Below are 18,151 nucleotides of genomic sequence, written 5' to 3' on the forward strand. Positions count from 1 at the left end.
TATATTGAATGGAAGCCAGATTCAAAAGGCTTCAGTATATATATATATATATTGCTTTATGATATTTGATTCTGTGTGCATTACATCCTGGAGAATGAAGAACAAAACACCAAACTGAGCTAAAACTCAACATGAGAAGCTCAGGAAGTCAAACAAAATGTTCAGAAGACTGACCAATATGTTGGAAAAAGTGGAAGAGAAAATATCAAAATCTCAAAAGACAAGGGAGAGAAAATGGATCACGGAGTTAAAAAAAATGTTAAATATAAAATAGCCTAGAAAGGGACCATACAGGACCTCTGGGGCACTATACAAAATAATCATAGTTATAGAAGAAGAAGAAATCCAAGTCAAAGGCACAGAAAATATTTTTATCAAAATCATAGAAGAAAATATACCCAATCTAAGAAAAGAGGCATCTGTCAAGGTTCAAGATGGATATAGAACACCACGTATACAGGACCAGAAATAACAACTCTCAATATCACATAATAGTCAAAACACTAAACGTACAAAAGAAAGAAAATACATTGAAGATGGTGAGAAAGATCAAGTCACATATAAAAATAAGGCCATCTGAATAACAAATAATTTTTCAATGGAGACTATAAAAATCAGAAGGGCTTAGACTTATCCCCTACGAGTTACAAAGAACACAAATGCTAACCCAGTCTACTGTAACTATCAAAACTCATAATAAGGAGAAAAGAAAAAAAAACTTTCCATGAAAAAAAAAACCAGATTTAAGGAATTTATGTTAACTGAGCCAGCTCTACCCAGCATACTAGAAGGAATTTTTCAGTCTGAAGAGGAGATTGAACACACCAAAGAGGACACAAAAAATAAACCATTCCAGAACAGCTAACCACGGAGGTCTAAGGAAATAACATCACCACAATGTAAAAGGACTTAATAAGTAGCGATCAACAATGGCTTTCAATATTAGGGAGTCTCAGCTCCCCAAGAAAAAAGACACAGATTAACTGATTGGATTAGGAAAATATCCATTGTTTTGCTGATTCTGAGAAGCATACGTCATTACCAATGATTAACACCACCTTAGGGTAAAAGGATGGAAGAAGCTGTTCTAAGCAAATTAACAAGGAAAATGGAAGGTATAGCTATTCTAATATCTGACAAAAATAGGCTTTAAACTAAAAACATCTAGAAGAGGTAAGGAGGGTGGTGATATGAAGTGGAGAAAGGGGATAAATGGAACAGGAAGTGTAAATGAGGCCAGGAATGGTAGGGCAGGGCAGAGGAGGCAGTATGGGGGGGGGGACTAACACTAAAGCCTTTTGAAAAGTCATATTCAAACCTAATATTGTAGAATCTTCTTAAAATATATGCATATATATTATAAAATGAGTTTAAATGGAATTACCCTGTATTGGGAACAATCCTCCTACCAGACACCACAGGATATCAAATATTGTGCCCAATGCCAAGAATGAACTACCTCTTCTGGAATTGTTGGCCAAGGCATTCCTTAGACTCTCAAACCTTAATGGCTGTTTCTATTGCTCTTTGTTACCCTCCAGAATTTGATGGTAACACCTTCTTTCAGAAGATTTGTAGGAAAACCATGGAGAAATCAAGTTGGTACTGACTTCAAGGCTTCATCTCTAGTTTTCACAGTTCTGGAAGTTGCTATGTGTACTGCTGGAAGAGAAAAGTAACCATCAACCTTAATCAACTGTGAGAAAAGCAAACCACAATACCACCTGCACTGGCACAATATGATTACTGTTACAATAGTGGCATGAATGTTATGAGAGTAAGCAACCACTTTCTGGTTAGATTTAAAGGCAACTTCAAATGGAGCCCTACCTGACACTGTTTTCAGGGCCAAGAACCCATGGACAGACAGGACACATACTGTAGGGGTGAAGATCCCATTACTATTCTGCAGCTAACTGGAAGGCATATTTAGCCAACTCCTAATGACTTACTCTCATATTCATAGATTACTGTGTCTCTCAACTCTCATCAGAGAAGCTTCTTCTTTCATCAGATGGCGATTAACACAGAGACAGCTGGTCAACATGAAGAGAATGTGTCCGCAGAGAGCTTGGTCCTAAATGGGACAGCTCTATCACATCTTCCGTCAAGGTTCAGAGATCTTTGTGGAAGAGCGGTTGTAAAGACTGTCAGGGCTGGTGGATGAACACAGGAAAGCGTGTTTTCTGGACTCAACATGGCACTTACATATATGAACTCACAGCATTTGTGACAGCACGCACAAGTCTTGTGAAAGCCCAAGTCAGGCAACAACCCAGGATGGACGGGGGAGGTGGGCAAGGAACTCTAGCCCTAGCTGAGGAACCATGGGTAACTGATAGCTGCTGGGAGAGGGAGAGCCAGTTTTCTTTAAGGATGTGATGCCAGGTAGATTAATCAGGCTCCAGGGGATGGATGCATGTCAAAGAGCATTGAGGAACACAAATTAGACTCACTAAACCTTTAAAATCATAAAGGACATAAAGTCAGGAGTGAAGTAAATAAGGTGGGGAGAAGAGAGGGAATTCTAATATGATCACAAATCATGGCATAAAGTTCTCAAAGGCTATATAAACACACTTTAAAATAGAATAAAAGAAATGTATAGTATATATCTTAGAGAAATGAAATGAAATAACTTCAAAAGTTCATCTGGAAGCTTAATATTAGAGCATTTGCCCCATCCCAGTGTTAACCAGACCTGACTCTGCTTTTAATTGAGTTCAGAGGAGATGGAGCTCATTCAGAGTGATGTGACTGTAGACATATAAAAGTTCTTTATCTGGACTGGCATAGAGTTTATATGAACATTTTAGGGGGTGAAAATTCCCTTTTTCTCAGGTATTAATACCTGTTTGCCAGATGTTATAGAAACAGACACCAGGAAGGGGCACATTTTACCTAGATACAAACCCTATCTCTGTTGATTGATTTGGAATGACAAGCGATACCCAAAGAGAAAGAAGGTTCATCATGATGCTGCTGGGACATACAGAGGGGTCTAGATGTGAACCACTGGAATTGGGTTTGAGTAAGTATTGGGCAAGACGGACAAGACATTTTTGTGATATGGTCGTATAATGTTGAATTCAAGTGAAAAGTAAAAATGAAGAATAAGTAAAAGAGCTTTTAGAGTTTTACTGAAACAAACAACAAACTATATGAAAGATCTACCTCACATAAAAAGCAGTGACATCACAGGACCTGGGAGAATGAGTGAGACCACTTTCCCAGTGAATGAGCGGATTTGAGATGACACAATACAGTCAAGAAGCTCAAGAAAGACCTGGACAAGGAACAGTGCCTAGGCAGCCTGCTCACCAAGATAAGGGAGAGTGTGTGGGCAGTCTGCTCACCCAGATGAGACAGGTTTCTGCTCATGTGCCCTGTGGGATTCAGCACAAGAGTTCATCAAAGAGATTCCAGAATGACTGGACATGGGCTGGAACCCAGCGTACTGGGGATTCTAGGACTTTGATTTGGGTTCTGAGCAATGATCATAATGTTTCTACTTAATCCAAACTTCAAAAGTAAAGCATAAAGAAACCAATAGACTGGAGCAGTAAATTTAAAGGATAGGAAAATGGGCTCAGAAAAGAAGGCAGAGATTTTATTCCTGGGCATTTGGAGACATGCCATAAAAATTTTTACATCTTTGGAAAAGGACACGTGAACATTTCTGATCCCCCTCCCCAAGGTCCCTACTATAATCTAGATTATAAGGCTACTAGCTAGACTTTGCAAGAACACAGAAATCAGGAGAGCCTGGCCCTGCCACTTTAAGGTTAACTATAAATATAGGTAATGGGACTGTGCTTGACAGCAGAGTTAAAAAAATTTATCCATTGACTTAGTTCTCTTCATTTTGATGGATAGTTACAATTTGTGAGAAGTCAATTAGTTTAACTTTGACCGTGACTAATTCTTTGCAAGAATACTGAAGCACAGAAAACTGCAGAACCAGCTCCAAAATTTCTGAGTCCAAGAGGAAACGATTCTTTTTTATTATTTTTAAATATTTTTATTTATTATTTTTATTTTACATTTACGAGTGTATTGCCTGCATGTATGTGAGTGCACTCGTGTCGTTCAAGGCAGCGGAGGTCAGAAGAGGGCATCGGATTCCCCTGGAGCTGGAGTTAAGGATGGTTTGTTGCTGCCATGTGGGTGCTGGGAATCGAACCCAGGTCCTCTGCAGAGCAGTCAGTGCTCTTAACCGCTGAGCCATCTCTCCAGCCTGAGGAAACAATTCTTAAATGATGTTCTTATTCGATGTGAACAAATTTTTTTCCTCCTGTTTTAGTGAAAATTTCGTTTAAATGATGGAACATATTAGGAAATGTGACTGAATAAGCCAAACTTTGTTCTAGGTCTGAATTCCTGTAGGAATAATACTATCATTTTTATATTATTGTGGGTTATGAGGAATGCTCAGAAACTTGATATTATGCTATCTTCACAATGAAATGCTTTTTTCTTCGTGTTACTAGTGCAGACCCAAGATTCAGGGAGATAAGTTGTCTTGATTAAAAGCACCAAACTAAGGATAGAGCTGGAGGAAAACCTTGATATCTGGTCTGAAGTATGATACGTGCTGTGTCCATGGATTGCTTCAGTGGCTGCCTAATCATTGTGTTCCTGGAAGGTGTGTGCAGAAAATCTGCATCTCTGAGTCTCTCCTTGAAGAATTCTAATCTGGCCCATTGGAGCTGAGGAGTCTATATTTTAACCTTCTTGACATCACTAAAGTTTTTCCCATCTGATGGATTCACTCAACTGTGCATTGTGGCTTGCCAGGGCCATTTGGAAGATGCCATCACAGAGAGCCTAATGCAACCAGAGGCACCCTGAGTGGTTCCAAGGAACTGGGATAATGGGTGGAGTAAGGCCTTGAAACAAGAACATAGCTCGGTGTCTGACAAATGCCTTTCAGCAAGTTAAGGCTTCTCTCTCAGACACAGTAGGTTAGGCAGGTTAGTCTATTTTCTGAAATTGTGAAATACATGGGAGTGAGTACTTTATAAAGAAAAGAAGTTCATTTGGCTCTAGCCTTGGCGGTGAAAGAACATGGCGCTTGTTCAGCTGGCTCTGGGGAGGGGCTTGAATGTGTTACGTGACAATTTCCATCGCGGCAGAAATGCAAACGAGAGGGAAAAACAAAGGGGTGGAAAGCAATAGAAGGGGCCAGGGTCACTCTTAAAAACTCACTCTTGGACCGGAGAGAGAGCTAAGTGGTTAAGAACACTGTCTGCTCTTAAGGGAGCCCTGGGTTTAACACCCACGTGGCAGCTATCAACCATCTGTAACACCAGTTCCAGGGGATCCAGTGCCCTGCACACACAGGTGCCCTTACATACATGCAGGAATAACATTCATACATGCAAAAACAAATAAATATATGCACAAATAAATAAACAAATAAACAAGTAAATAATAAAATAAAAATTCACTCTTAAAAAACTAACTCAGAGAGCTGGGCGTGGTGGTGAATGTTTTTAATCCCAGCACTCGGGGCAGACACAGTTGGACCTCTGTAAGATTGAGGCCAGCCTGGTCTACACAGCAAGCTGCAAACCAGCTACGGCTACTGGGAGATACTTTCTTAATACCCACCCCTCCCCAGAAAGTACCCCCAAGCAAAAATGAACAAAGGAAAAAACTAACTCATAGTCTGAGGAAAACTATCTTGATCACTTCTCATTGATTTAACTGTCTTCACATGGTCTACACACTTAAAGGCATCCTTTCCTCAGCTCATGATTCACTGGCAGCCAACATCTCAACACATGAACCGTTAGGAGACACTCAAACCGCAGTTAAACCATGGCACTGTACTTTCTAATTTGCAGCAATTTAAGCTACCCTTCACAGTCATTATGAAAATCAGAGCATAGTATGAAAAGTAAATGTTGGATCTTATAGTGATTAAAAACAAATTTTAGAAATTAAAGTTTGGAAAAATGTCTGCGACAAAAAGAAGAAAGGCCACAACTGCAAAGTCACAAGCAGAACACTATAGTGGAATGCAAAGCAGCTCTGAGATTCATTTACAAGTTCGGTTACTTTAGTATTCTGTTTTACTTTCGGCTCAACATTAGCCATCCACTGAAAATATTCTGAAATAGTTCATATTCAGAGTTATTAAAGTTAATTGATAGGTTTCTCTCACATTGCCAAACATAGGTAAAGTGCTGCAGGTTGTGAATTTCAAGAGACATAAATGCAAACTTTGGGATTCCAAAATAAACTCCAAGTGGGTGATATGTAAAATTAACCCCAATATGATACTATCTCCAAAAGAGAACTCAGACTGTTTGTTCCAAAGATGATGATAGTTTCTCAACCTTGGCTTGGAAGTGAGGCCTGTGGGAGACAGAAGGTGAGGTGGGGGTGCTGTCTTCATGACAGACAACTGAGCTGTCACCCCAGTGGCAGCCCCTAATTCTCTTTGCTGCAAAACCTGTACTGATCTTCATTGCCTTCAAATGCTGCTCTGCTGGAGGAACCGCCCCGCATCTCTGCAGAGGCTTCTTCCTTGCTCGAGACACACTGGTTTTTCAAGTTGAGATGAGGACACCTGCTAATGAATGATTCAAGATACACAGGTGCCTCATAGCTGAGTTTGGCAGGAAGATTCCTGGAATGGAACCCTCATGAGGATCCTTTGCAAAGAGGTAGAACAGACCTGGCAGCCAGATTTCTGCTTGGTCAATTACACACAATCACTGTTAGTCAAGTTCTCCTGCTTCTGTCCTTCTGGATGCTAGGAGGTGGGTTACAAAACTGGGCTATGCTTAAAGGAGACACTTTTAATTTAATGGGGGCAGAAGCAGACTAGGCTTGCAGCCTGATCCTTCTTTCTGAAAGGCAAAAGCTTTATTTACTTCCTTGTATGGAAAACACTCTTAGCGAGACTAGACTAAGTTCTCTGTGATGCCCATCCTCTACTTATGTTTCAGCCCAAATTTCCTATGTCTCCACCTGTACTAGATATCTCAGAAGACAAGGGTGCCTACGAGGGGTTGAAGTAGGTCCCTCCAAATTCACAGCTTGAACTTCAAACTCCCAATACCTCGGAATGTGAGTGTAATTGGAAATAGACTCTTTCAGATGTAATTAGTTAAAAAGAGTCATAGTGGAGAAGGTTGGAACTAAACACAATATGGTGGTGTTCCTACCACAAGGAAATCCTGAAACAAAACAGGAAGATGATATCATGTGACATTGACAGCAGAGGTAGAGATGGTCCTATGAATAACCCAGGGGAGCTCCATAGATGGCCAGCAAACCACAGGAAGTAAAGGAGAGCTGATGAATTGTCTGTTACTAGGATAGTGATACCACCTCACTATCCTATCACTTAAGTGCTATTGATACCATTTTTCTGGGACAGCATATCTCTGTTGTTTAAGCCACTTGGTCTTTGGTACTTTGTTAATAAGCATCCTTAGTAAAGTTTGACAATGAATTTGTCTCCAAAAGATTATTCTAAAGTTCTAGCAAGTATACACATGTTTCTAGAACAGCAGACAAATTAGGGTAAAAAGTTTAGATATAGTTCGAAGCCAGTGTGGTTTTTGCAAGTCTAAACAAGATGTCTCTGTTTGGAAGTTTAGAATCACAGTGGTGAACATCATAGCCTTGAACTTGAGAGAGGCCTGATTAAGAATGTGAAGAGTCCTGGCCATTCACTGGCTGAACAACTCAGTAAAGCTGCATCACCTATTTTATCCTCTTGTTATCATTCACCTGGATATTGTTGAGTTACATAAATAACACCGTAGGTGTGCAAGTGAAAGTTTTTAGTATTGGCAGTTCTAGACTTTGAGTGCCCAAGACGTGAGGCTACACTGGCTGGCTCAGCGGGTTGGTTTCTCATCCAAACTCTGAGAGCTGGCGACCTGCGTCTCTGGTCTGTAGATCTCAGAGACTTAAGGCTGCTAATTGGATTAGAGGCTAATTGACCTCAGATTTAACTTCCACTAGGTAGCTATTGCAGTGCTCAGCTTCTCTCGTGGCAGCAACATGCAGCAGCAGGCATTACCTGCGAGTGTCACAGCTTCTGGGCAGCCCTTGGGTGTTGGGACTGGGCAGCACTGAGGCCCTTGGTGCTGGAGTGTTGGAACCCATGTTCCTTGACGGTTCTGGTGTTGTAGCTCTGGATGCTTGGGTGTCAGCACTCTCAGCTCTTAACAATGGTTGGAGTCACAGTTCTTGTGCCTGGAGTGTCAGAACCCTCAGCACTTAGAGCTTGGCAGCACCCTAGAATACTTTCAATGACCAGCACCCAGAGCTTCCCCGTCTCACCTTTTCTATACTTGTACCTTCCCGTTACTTCTGCTCCCAGTGACTTCCGGGGACTCTTTTCCTGCTGTGCTTGCTGCCGCCGCCACTGCAAATATTGCTGAAGCTCCTGGGTGGAAGCTGCTGCTGATTTCACACTGCTGCTCTGCTGGTTTCCACTGTCAGTTCTGCGTTACCAGCTCAGATCACTGTACTAATATGAGTTCAAAAATAGGCCAGAAATCTCTGAGAGGAGCAGCTTTCTAATGGACCTAATTCTGCAACATTTGTGGACAATGTAGGAGGGTGTGACCCAGAAGATTTGAAAAAATGAGCCAGCCTGCTTATTTACATAGCTATGAAGGGGTTATGGCAGGAGTGTGTGTAGTAGTCATGACACAGCCATTTATGTGACTGAGAAGTCATGATCTACACCAATCACAGGCCTTCTGCTGGGACCCCATGATGTGTTCCCTCTTTGGCCTGAATGTAACTAGCTACAGAGCTACCTAGAGTTCATTGTGAATTACCTTGTTTCTAGTGTTGCTTTTCCCGATGAGGGCTGTAAGGAGTGGTCATAACTGAAGCATTTCTTCAGCAGTGATTGTACGGCCTCCACAGCTGTTGGGATGTCATTGCAATGACTTTAGGCAGACTGACATGAAGTTAGTTGGGCCAGTTTCCAGGAGAGGGGTTGCATGGTGACAGTTCTACAATCATGGATGCCAAGCATAGGGGACAGCTTGTCAAATTCCTTGTTCTTGACAAATTTAATCATTCGCAGACATCACTAAAAGAGTATTAACAGTAAAGGCTTAACTGAAGCTCAAAACTATCAGTTCTAAGAGCACCTAGTTGTACTTAGTAGTGTATTATAGTCCTTAATAGGCTGAAACGCCTGCCTGAGTGCCCCCAGAGAAAGAGTAGGTCCCTCTGTCTCAGTTCAGTTTCCTATAAACATTGGGCACAATATCTACAACCCTTGAAGCTTGCAAGTATTCAACTTGCAAGAAAACCCTGATTTGTGAACACAGAGAATAACTGTCTATGAGATACCCAACCCAAAGTGCCACATACAATGGAACCTTTGCAGCTAAGGGTCACCCAGGGATCAGAGACAATTGTCGAAGAGGGGGTGGAAAGACCGTAGGAAATGGGGTGGTGGATGACCACAAGGAAACAGTTTTCCAGGCTTCTTGGAACTTGCTCATATGAACTTACAGCAATGGTGACAGTGTGCACAAGACCCATGCAAACTCACACAAGACAAAAACCCAGCCTAGAACTGGGAAATGGCCATTTTTGAAAGCTCCATGGTTGAGAAGCAAAATTCTAGAGAAAGGCATTAAATAGGATATAAAAAGTTACTTCTGTGAAATCCTAATCATTGTCCTAGTTCTGATCATAATTAACTGATGGATAGTTCATCCCCTTGAGACTCAGTGCTCTTATCTGCAAAATGGAGATAAGATTATCTGCTCTAATTCACAGTTCATGATAATCACCCCTGAAAGTCTGCAGCAGAGGAGAAAATAGGTTATAAGATCAACTGTTAGGATTATAATTGCATCAGGAAAAGTTGACCCTGAGAGCCCCTTGGGAAGGTTACGAGATTGACGGTAAGGATCAGTATGCTTCACACCGCTTCATAACCAATTCCTTCCTGTGAACACATATGTTGCAATTTTTTCTTAGGCATAAAATAAGACATCATTAATTTGCTTCAGAGACATATGTTGACAGGAAATAACTATTCCATATAAGAATCAGATTCAACTGAGGCCACAACATGTGACTTACTTCTCATAGTCAATCAAGGAGTTTCTTATAGAAGCAGAGAAATGGGCAGGGGAGGTGCCCGTGTGCATCTTCCCATGGTCCCACTCCGTCTCTCTCCATCTTTCATTACTATTATGGCCAACGTTATAATTATTCTGTCATTATATGCCAGCAAGAACAGGACGATGCAAATCAAATATATGTATTATGCAAGATCTGGTGTTGAGGAAGAGGAATCCCAAGTCCCTTGGTTGTGACTGAGGTGGCTGTCTGTGGTGTGAGCTCTGGTCATTACTCAACATCAGTTCCCATCTTCAGCCTACACAGCTCAGCCCGGGCACTAAGCTGAATCTTGGGATCTAACCGTTCCTTTTTCTATTTCTCTTCACTGAGATATTTGACTCACTACTTGTCCTGCCCTCACCCCATCCTTTCAGTCATTTGTAGATTGTTATGGGAAATATGGTGCAGAATGTTTGAAGGACAGAGGCCATTCATGGAATTGGCAGAAGTGCATAATGCCTTCTTTGGCTCCAAATGGCCTTCCAGAAGGATTCAGAATAAACTTAAAATGTCTGAGGCTTTACTGGCTTAAGGAGCATGTCTTGATTTTAGGAAGTGAGTTTTAGTAATGGGTTAGGTGAGTGAAGAAAGATCTGGAAAAACCTGATTAGTGCCCTCTCTAGCAAGCCGAGGGTCACAGCACTTTTCACTCAATATGTCAGAACCAGACTATAATCACACAGTTTCCTCTCCCTTTCCTACCTTGGAATGTTCAAACTTCCACTGGTGAGGGTGGGCATGAGGGGATATTAACAAACCAAGAGATGCCAGACCATGTTCAAAGGCCACCACTGAGAGGAGGTTTCTCCAGTTCAAACTGATCCCTCTCCCCCCTTGCATCCCTCACAGGGGGATTCCTTTTCTCTGTAGCAATGCTACTGTAGCTTTTATAGACTGTGGCAGCAGGGTTCTTAAATTTTTTCCCCTTGCTTTTGTCTCAACCACTCTGATTGATCCCTCACACTGTAGCCAGAGGTAGCTTTTAAATTGTAAATTTGACAATGTAATTTGCTGCCTAAAACCTGTCAGAGTTCCCTTCAGGACAGCATTCAAAATCCTTAAGAAGCCTTTCACATCACCTGGTGATGCAACCCAAACAACCACTCACAGTTTATCTCTCAGCACCCCCTCATAAAGTGCCTGCAGATTAACCCAGAGAAGGAAAAACACTGAGAACATACACTGAGCGCTTTTGTATTCTCTGATTCTGTGCAACTCAGTCACATGTAAAGCACATTAGAACCATTCCTTGTCAACATCTGCCTTTGAACTTCACCATCAACATTCAAGGGTGGAAAAAAAAAACAACACTGGATTTCTTTCTTCATCTCCTATGAAAGCTGCACCTACTCAGCTTTTAGGAAGCAAGTTTTAAAAATAAGCCTGTTTAAAGGTAACCCTGCCATCTTCTGTTGTAGTTCTTCTTCTTTGATATTGAGAAGACCTGCATTAGGTTCAGCAAGCATGTAATGAATGCTGTGGCTTCTGTGTCTACACATTGTTGGGTGAAATGGATTCTGAGAAAAGCCCTCATCTGCTTTAGACAAAGTAAGAGAGGTATAGAGTACAGCTGTATCTATGTGTCTTCCCAAAAGGTAATCTGTTTCCAACTTACACTCAATTTGGCAAGGGCATGTCCAATAAAAGCATTACCCTTGAACCGTGCTTTCACTCCTAAACACAGAAAGACAGAGAAACATTCACAGAGGATGGGCATCCACAGGTCATTGGCTGTGCTGGAAGATGCTCTGCAGCTATGCATTTGAAGAAGCACAGTTTGGTGCTCAGCAGTGAGCTGAGTAACCAGAGAGACAAGCGGGAAGGGGGCACTGTCTGTAAACTGCACAACAAGGACCACAGGAAATGGTTCTGTTCTAGTTAAAGTCATAATATACCATTCTCATTCAGTGCTGCAGACGTGCTCAATTCACGTCCAGCAATGTCCTCACAAATCTTATATCATAGGAGATGTATGTCCTTCACTGAGTCATGTAGAAGTCAAGTTTTTGGTCCAGGCACTAAAACCCTGGAGTACTAAACTAGACAAACAGAAGAGCACCTGCTTCTTCATTGCACATGAGGTAATATTTTACATGTGCATGTCAGTTTATTTGTTCAGCAATATTTTTGAACCTTAATAATAGCAAGCACAGTGCCAAATGCCAGAACTATAGAACTAAACAAGCCAGAAAACAGATTGGTACTGTTATAAGGTTGGCATATAATTGTGAAGCAATAACATAAATGCATAAAGTAATTTCTGATCATTTTGTGAGGCACAAAGAAAACGAAGCAGAGTTGGTATTTAGATGGGGAAGGACACGGATGACTTTGCATATCGTAAGCCACTGGTTGACGATGACGGCTTATGACGGCAAGGCCAAGAGAGCCTACAACAGTCCCTAAAACTTCTCACCAATCAAAATGCAAGGGCTGAAGGGAAAATTTCTCAGTTCATGAGGAAAGTACAGAAGCTAACTAAGGAAACAGACTTTGAAAAAATGTACAGCGATTGAAGCTAATCTAGCATCTCCCCAACGTAATAGACATTTCTAGAAATGCCCATTTCTTTCTTAGTTTATCTTCACACAGATCAACAGGGCAGTTACTTTCTTATCTTTGTTTTACTGAAAATGACTCATAGTTGTCATATGTCTGATCCATCCCCACATTGTACAACTACTAGGCAAGGTGAGGTCTAGAATAGGCATCTGAAAACCACAGCCTGCAGGTGCAATCCTGCCAGCCACCTGCTTCTGAATGAGGAGTCTAGTGAGACCCAAAGTACTCATTCAGTTCCCTACCATGTCTGGCTGCTTCTCGAGCTTCGTTTCTGTTACTGTGATAAAAGACCTTGACCAAAAGAAACTCAGTGGAGGAAAGGGCTCATTCGGTTTACAGTTCCAGGTCACATTCCTCCCTTGAGGGGAAGTCAAGGCAGGAACTCAGCATGTAATCACCTCACATCCAGTCAAGGACAGGGAGGGAATAAATGAGCGCTTGCTCATTTCTTAGAGCTGAGCTGGCTGTCTTTACTCTTGTACAGTCCAAGGCCCATCTGTGAAATGGCACTGCCTGCATTCAGAGAGGGTCTTCCAATTTCAATTAACAGTCAAGACAATCTCCGGAAGATATGCCCTGTGCCAACCTGATCTAGGCGATTTCTTCCTTAAGGCTCTCAGGTGATTCTATGTTGAGGAAAGCTGGAGATTAAAACTATCCAGCTACCTTCTTTCAACAACAATGCACTGCGTGATTACATATGGACTGTATGCTACAGTAATGACAGTCCAGCTTTGTCCAGAAAACATTTGTCAGCCCTACATCTCCTTTCTCAAGAGTCCAGTTCACTTCCTGTATGTGACATATAGAGCCCTATTTCCTGTTTTTGGTAACCTTGATCACTACTATAAAATTGAATTCTCAAAAGAGAGATGGTATTTTTCAGTATCATATCCTGAGGGAAACCAAAGTATATGACATTTGTTTATTGTCATGACTTGAATTATAATAAACCAAAAAATGAATTAAGTCATACAGATCAATTAGATAAATTATTTCCTGTAAACTCCAGCCCTTCTCTCATATTGTTTCATTATTATTACTATTATTATTATTTTAGTTCTTTCTGCTTTTGTTTTTTTGTGTGTATGCATTCACCTCACATTTTCTTCACCTAAAACATATCCCCAGTCTATGATGCCTTTCATGGTGAAAACCACAAACCCAATTCTTCATCAGTTTGGGTTTCTTTGGGATGGGTGCTTCCTCTCTCAGTGAGAGAGGAAGAGATGGAGAAATGAGAAATGAAAAGCGTAAATCAGTTCTCTGTCCTAATAATAAAAGTTACCAGTGCTCGATGCCATCACTGCCACCGGCTCACATGTGCAGTTTCCAGTGGCCTGAAAGCCTCTGCTTCCCTGTGTTCATGAACCAGCCCCGGCTCTTACAATCTTGCTTCCCCCTCTTCTGCAATGGTCCCTGAGCTGTAGATGAGATTTCATATAGGAGTCCTATCCTACACCCTACAGTCTCTTATTCTTTAAAACTTGGCCACAAGGTCCCAAAGGAGAGGAGAGAAATAGGTGGTGGCCTGGCACTAGACTGAAAACTACTAGCAACTGATTGCTGCTGGGTGACGGAGAGTACGACTTACGTATGATGTCTAGATGGATAAATTTACACTGAAGGACATTTGGGTACAAATGCCTGAATGGATAGGACTTAACATGTATGGCAGGATACATGAGGTCTGGCGGAGATATGAGGGAGGTGTGGATGGGAGAAGGGGTCTAAATTTGATTAAGAACTGTTGTATGAACTTACAAAAATTCAATTAAAAATATGTGTATACAAAAAATAATCTGATCCTTGTTTATTTAATTCAATTACTAACAGATGACTTCAAATATCTAAATAACTCCACTAAATATTATTGCTATAACCTTTCCAGAATTTATCATTTGCTATTGATTTATCATCTAACATTGGACTTTTCCTTCTATGATCATTGTATGATTGAACCAAACTGTGTGGTTCAAAGCAACATTAATTATTTTTAAGTATCTCAAAAACTCTGGAAGGTGATAAAGGTCTGCTTAGTCATTCTTTTTCTTAATATTTTTTATTTATTATTTTTATGTGTATGTGTGTATTGCCTGCATGTAGGTAAGTGCACCCGTGTAGTGCAATGGCCACGGAGGAAAGAGAGGCTGTTGGATCCCCTGGAACTGGAATTACGGACAGTTGTTAGCTGCCATGTGGGTGCTGGGATTCGAACCCGGGTCTTCTGAAAGAATATCAGTATTCTTAACTGCTGAGCCATCTCTCCAGCCCCCTGCTTGGTGATTCTTGCTTTTTGTATGGATTCGGCCAGGCACTGGGCAGGGTTATATTAGGCAGCAAGTTTCTACAACTATACGCCTGGTGACTGGAGCTGGCCAATGGTTGGGATCAAACCTGAGGCTGAAATTCTTGCCCATGACCTTGTTACGCAGCCCTGTGCTTCTTCACAACATGCTGTCTGGATTCCAAGAACAGCCATTCTAATAGCAGGGAGTAGACAGGTCACTTGTTCTAATCGAGACCTGAAAACTGCAAGTCCTTCTCTTTCTATATAATATACGAGAAAATTGGTCACAGAGTCATAGACCCTGTTTCCCAATGGGAGGAATACCAAAGGACATAGTGGCCTCATCTTCAAACCTCCAGTCTGGTTCCCAACTTCAACTTATGCATATTACTACAAAATGCAAACTATATTAATTCCCAAGGTTGCCCAAGAATTTTATAGTAGAATGGCATTATATTTAGCCCCAAAGTTGAACTAATTTGTTTAAATTAACTCCTTGTATGTGATTCTTAAAATACAGATGCTTCCGTTTTATCTTAATCTAAAACTTTTAAACTATTATCTGACCATCCCAATCCTCCACCGCCCCACAAGCAACATGTATCTGTGGATACAGGATACAGGGCTATATCCACGACACTCTTAGGAAAGGGGATAAACAAAGGGCTTAGAGTCTTACTGGCCCAAATTCTAAAATCCAGCCATGACCAAGGTCTGGGGACCTGTCCTCCTCCTCACAGCACATCTCCCACACATCATACACTTTCTTCTCTTTCACACAAATGATATTTCTACCATAAATTTATTCTAAAACCTTCATGGATTTATGTATCACTTTCATACGAGTTTGCACTACTGGATTAGGTCAAATCACATGTCTCTGTTAGAAGAACTTTCCTCCTCTCCGCCTAAGATTTGAAAATCTTGAAAATGTGAAGAGCTTTAGAATCTCTGGGGTCATGAGGCAAAGATCCAACAGGAGCCAACAGAGGAGCCTCAGAGTCCCTTTTTATGTGTCTGCAAGATTTTATAAAGCAGTGCTGGATTGTTCTCAGGTACTAGAACTTACACTCTGTATTTATCTTAGACCACAGACATTTAAAGCTCAGAATCACTCAGTGTCCAGAGAAGTTAGAATAGTCAGCAGTTTCATTTGGAACACAACAAGCCCTGAATCTGTTTCATGTTCCACTTTACGAATACACTGATGACAAAGCTTAACTTGCTTCTTAAGATGATCGCTTGTGTGTCTTCATGCGGGCATTCTCAGAGGTGCTGTGCTATTGTGTCTCAGGCCACTGCAACAAGTGTCCTCCTTCCTGAGGCTCCAGGAAACTCCACTCTCACTTTCATTTAAGCCCCCGGGACAGCATTCCTGAGAGACTGTGAACAATGCTTTGACTTCAAGGTTTTCTGATGTCTTGATTTTTTCCAACTCTTTCCCATTGCTTGGTCCCAAACCCAATGTCAATTTCAAAGGCATAGTAACCGAGCATATTGGCACATGCTAGTAATCACAGTGCTCAAGGGTAGAAGAAAATAAGAAGGGTCCCACTGGCTGTGTAAGGAGTTCAAGGACATCCTGGGCTGAAGACTCTGCTTCAAAAAATATTATGACAATGTCATACTTCTGTTAGTGTAATCGATTTCTTTTTTGCAATCCATTTTTATTGTATGACTGTTTTCTCTGCATGGATGTGAGTGCACCATGTACATGCAATGTACTCAAAGGCCTGAAGAGGGCATCAAATCCCCTGAAACTGGGGATGAAGAAAGTTGTTAGCTGGCATGTGTGTGCTGAGACCCAAATTTGGGTCCTCTGCAAGAACAGCCAGTGCTCTTAGCCACTGGGCTGTCTTCCCATTCCCCTGTGACCTACTTCTTAAGAAAAAATTTCCTCTCCCAGCACTTGGGAGACTAAAGTTGGATGACTGCTGTGAGCTCAAGACCAGCCTGGGCTCCATAGAATGTTCCGTCAACACAGACTGTATAACAAATCCCAGTTGCAAATATATGTCTACGATATCACAATAAATTACCTATAAATTTGGTGACTTAAATCAGTTACCACTACATTATACATTGTACAAATGGATTTCCCCACACAGATCTAACTCTTGCAGTTCACAACTGACAGTTTTTAAGTTCAAATCATTGGCATTGCTGGCAATTAACTGAGAACTAGATTATGTATGCATAGCCTCACCATACAGTCTGTGTTAAAAATGTGGTTGAATTCTAAGAGGAAATGTTCTGAGAAACAGGAGGTTGGATGTTTCCTTAGGCCCTGAGCTGAATCTTGGGATCTAACCATTCCTTTTTCCATTCCACCTTCACTGAGATATTTGACTCACTACTTGTCCTACCCTCACCCCATCCTTTCAGTCATTTGTAGATTGGAAGGAGTTGGTAGATGGATTCCTACCCCAACCACTCATTTCTGTGACTGTGGTCCAGACACCTGGTGCTTTAAGCCTCAGGTCCTCATCTACCAAATGGACAATCAGTAAGGACACATTTCCTCAGTAAGGGGCAAAATTCTTAGTAGTTTATCTCCATATCTTTGGAACTAATAGATACAAGGGGCTCATTTCAGCTCACAACACTCTTAACAATAGGTTGCTTTTTTATTATTTTTATTTTATGTATGTGTGTGTTGCCTGCCTGTATGGAAGTGCATCTATGTCACGCAATGTCCACGAAGGTCACAAGAGGCCCTTGGATCCCCTGGAACTGGAGTTATGGATAATCAGTTGTTATCTGACGTGTGGGTGCTGGGATTCGAACTCAGATTTTCTGCAAGAACAGTCAGTGTTCTTAACCACTGAGCCATCTCTCCAGTCACACAAAACATAGTTTTTATCTATACTCTGTAGCATGGCTAAGTAGACATATTTTTACTCTGCCCTCCTGTTTAGGCTGCTCTTTCTAACCAAATATGCCCCAATGGAAAGCTTGCTGTTCATAAGCAATGTGAATCTTCCTTTTTCAAGATCCTCTATTTTTAGCTTTAGCAAAATCACCATTTTTTTCTGTTAAAACAGCAGTCACGCCAAAGATTTATTTATTTATTTTTACTAAAATGCAGAATATAAAATAATTTTCTGAAGAACAAAACCTTGCAGTTTTATTTTTTTCTTACATTCTTTGAAGAAACTTGGGTCACTAGTGTTT

This window comes from Nannospalax galili, unplaced genomic scaffold (genome assembly GCF_000622305.1).
Source record: "Nannospalax galili isolate Female #2095 unplaced genomic scaffold, S.galili_v1.0 scaffold271, whole genome shotgun sequence".
Classification (NCBI taxonomy): Eukaryota; Metazoa; Chordata; class Mammalia; order Rodentia; family Spalacidae; genus Nannospalax; species Nannospalax galili.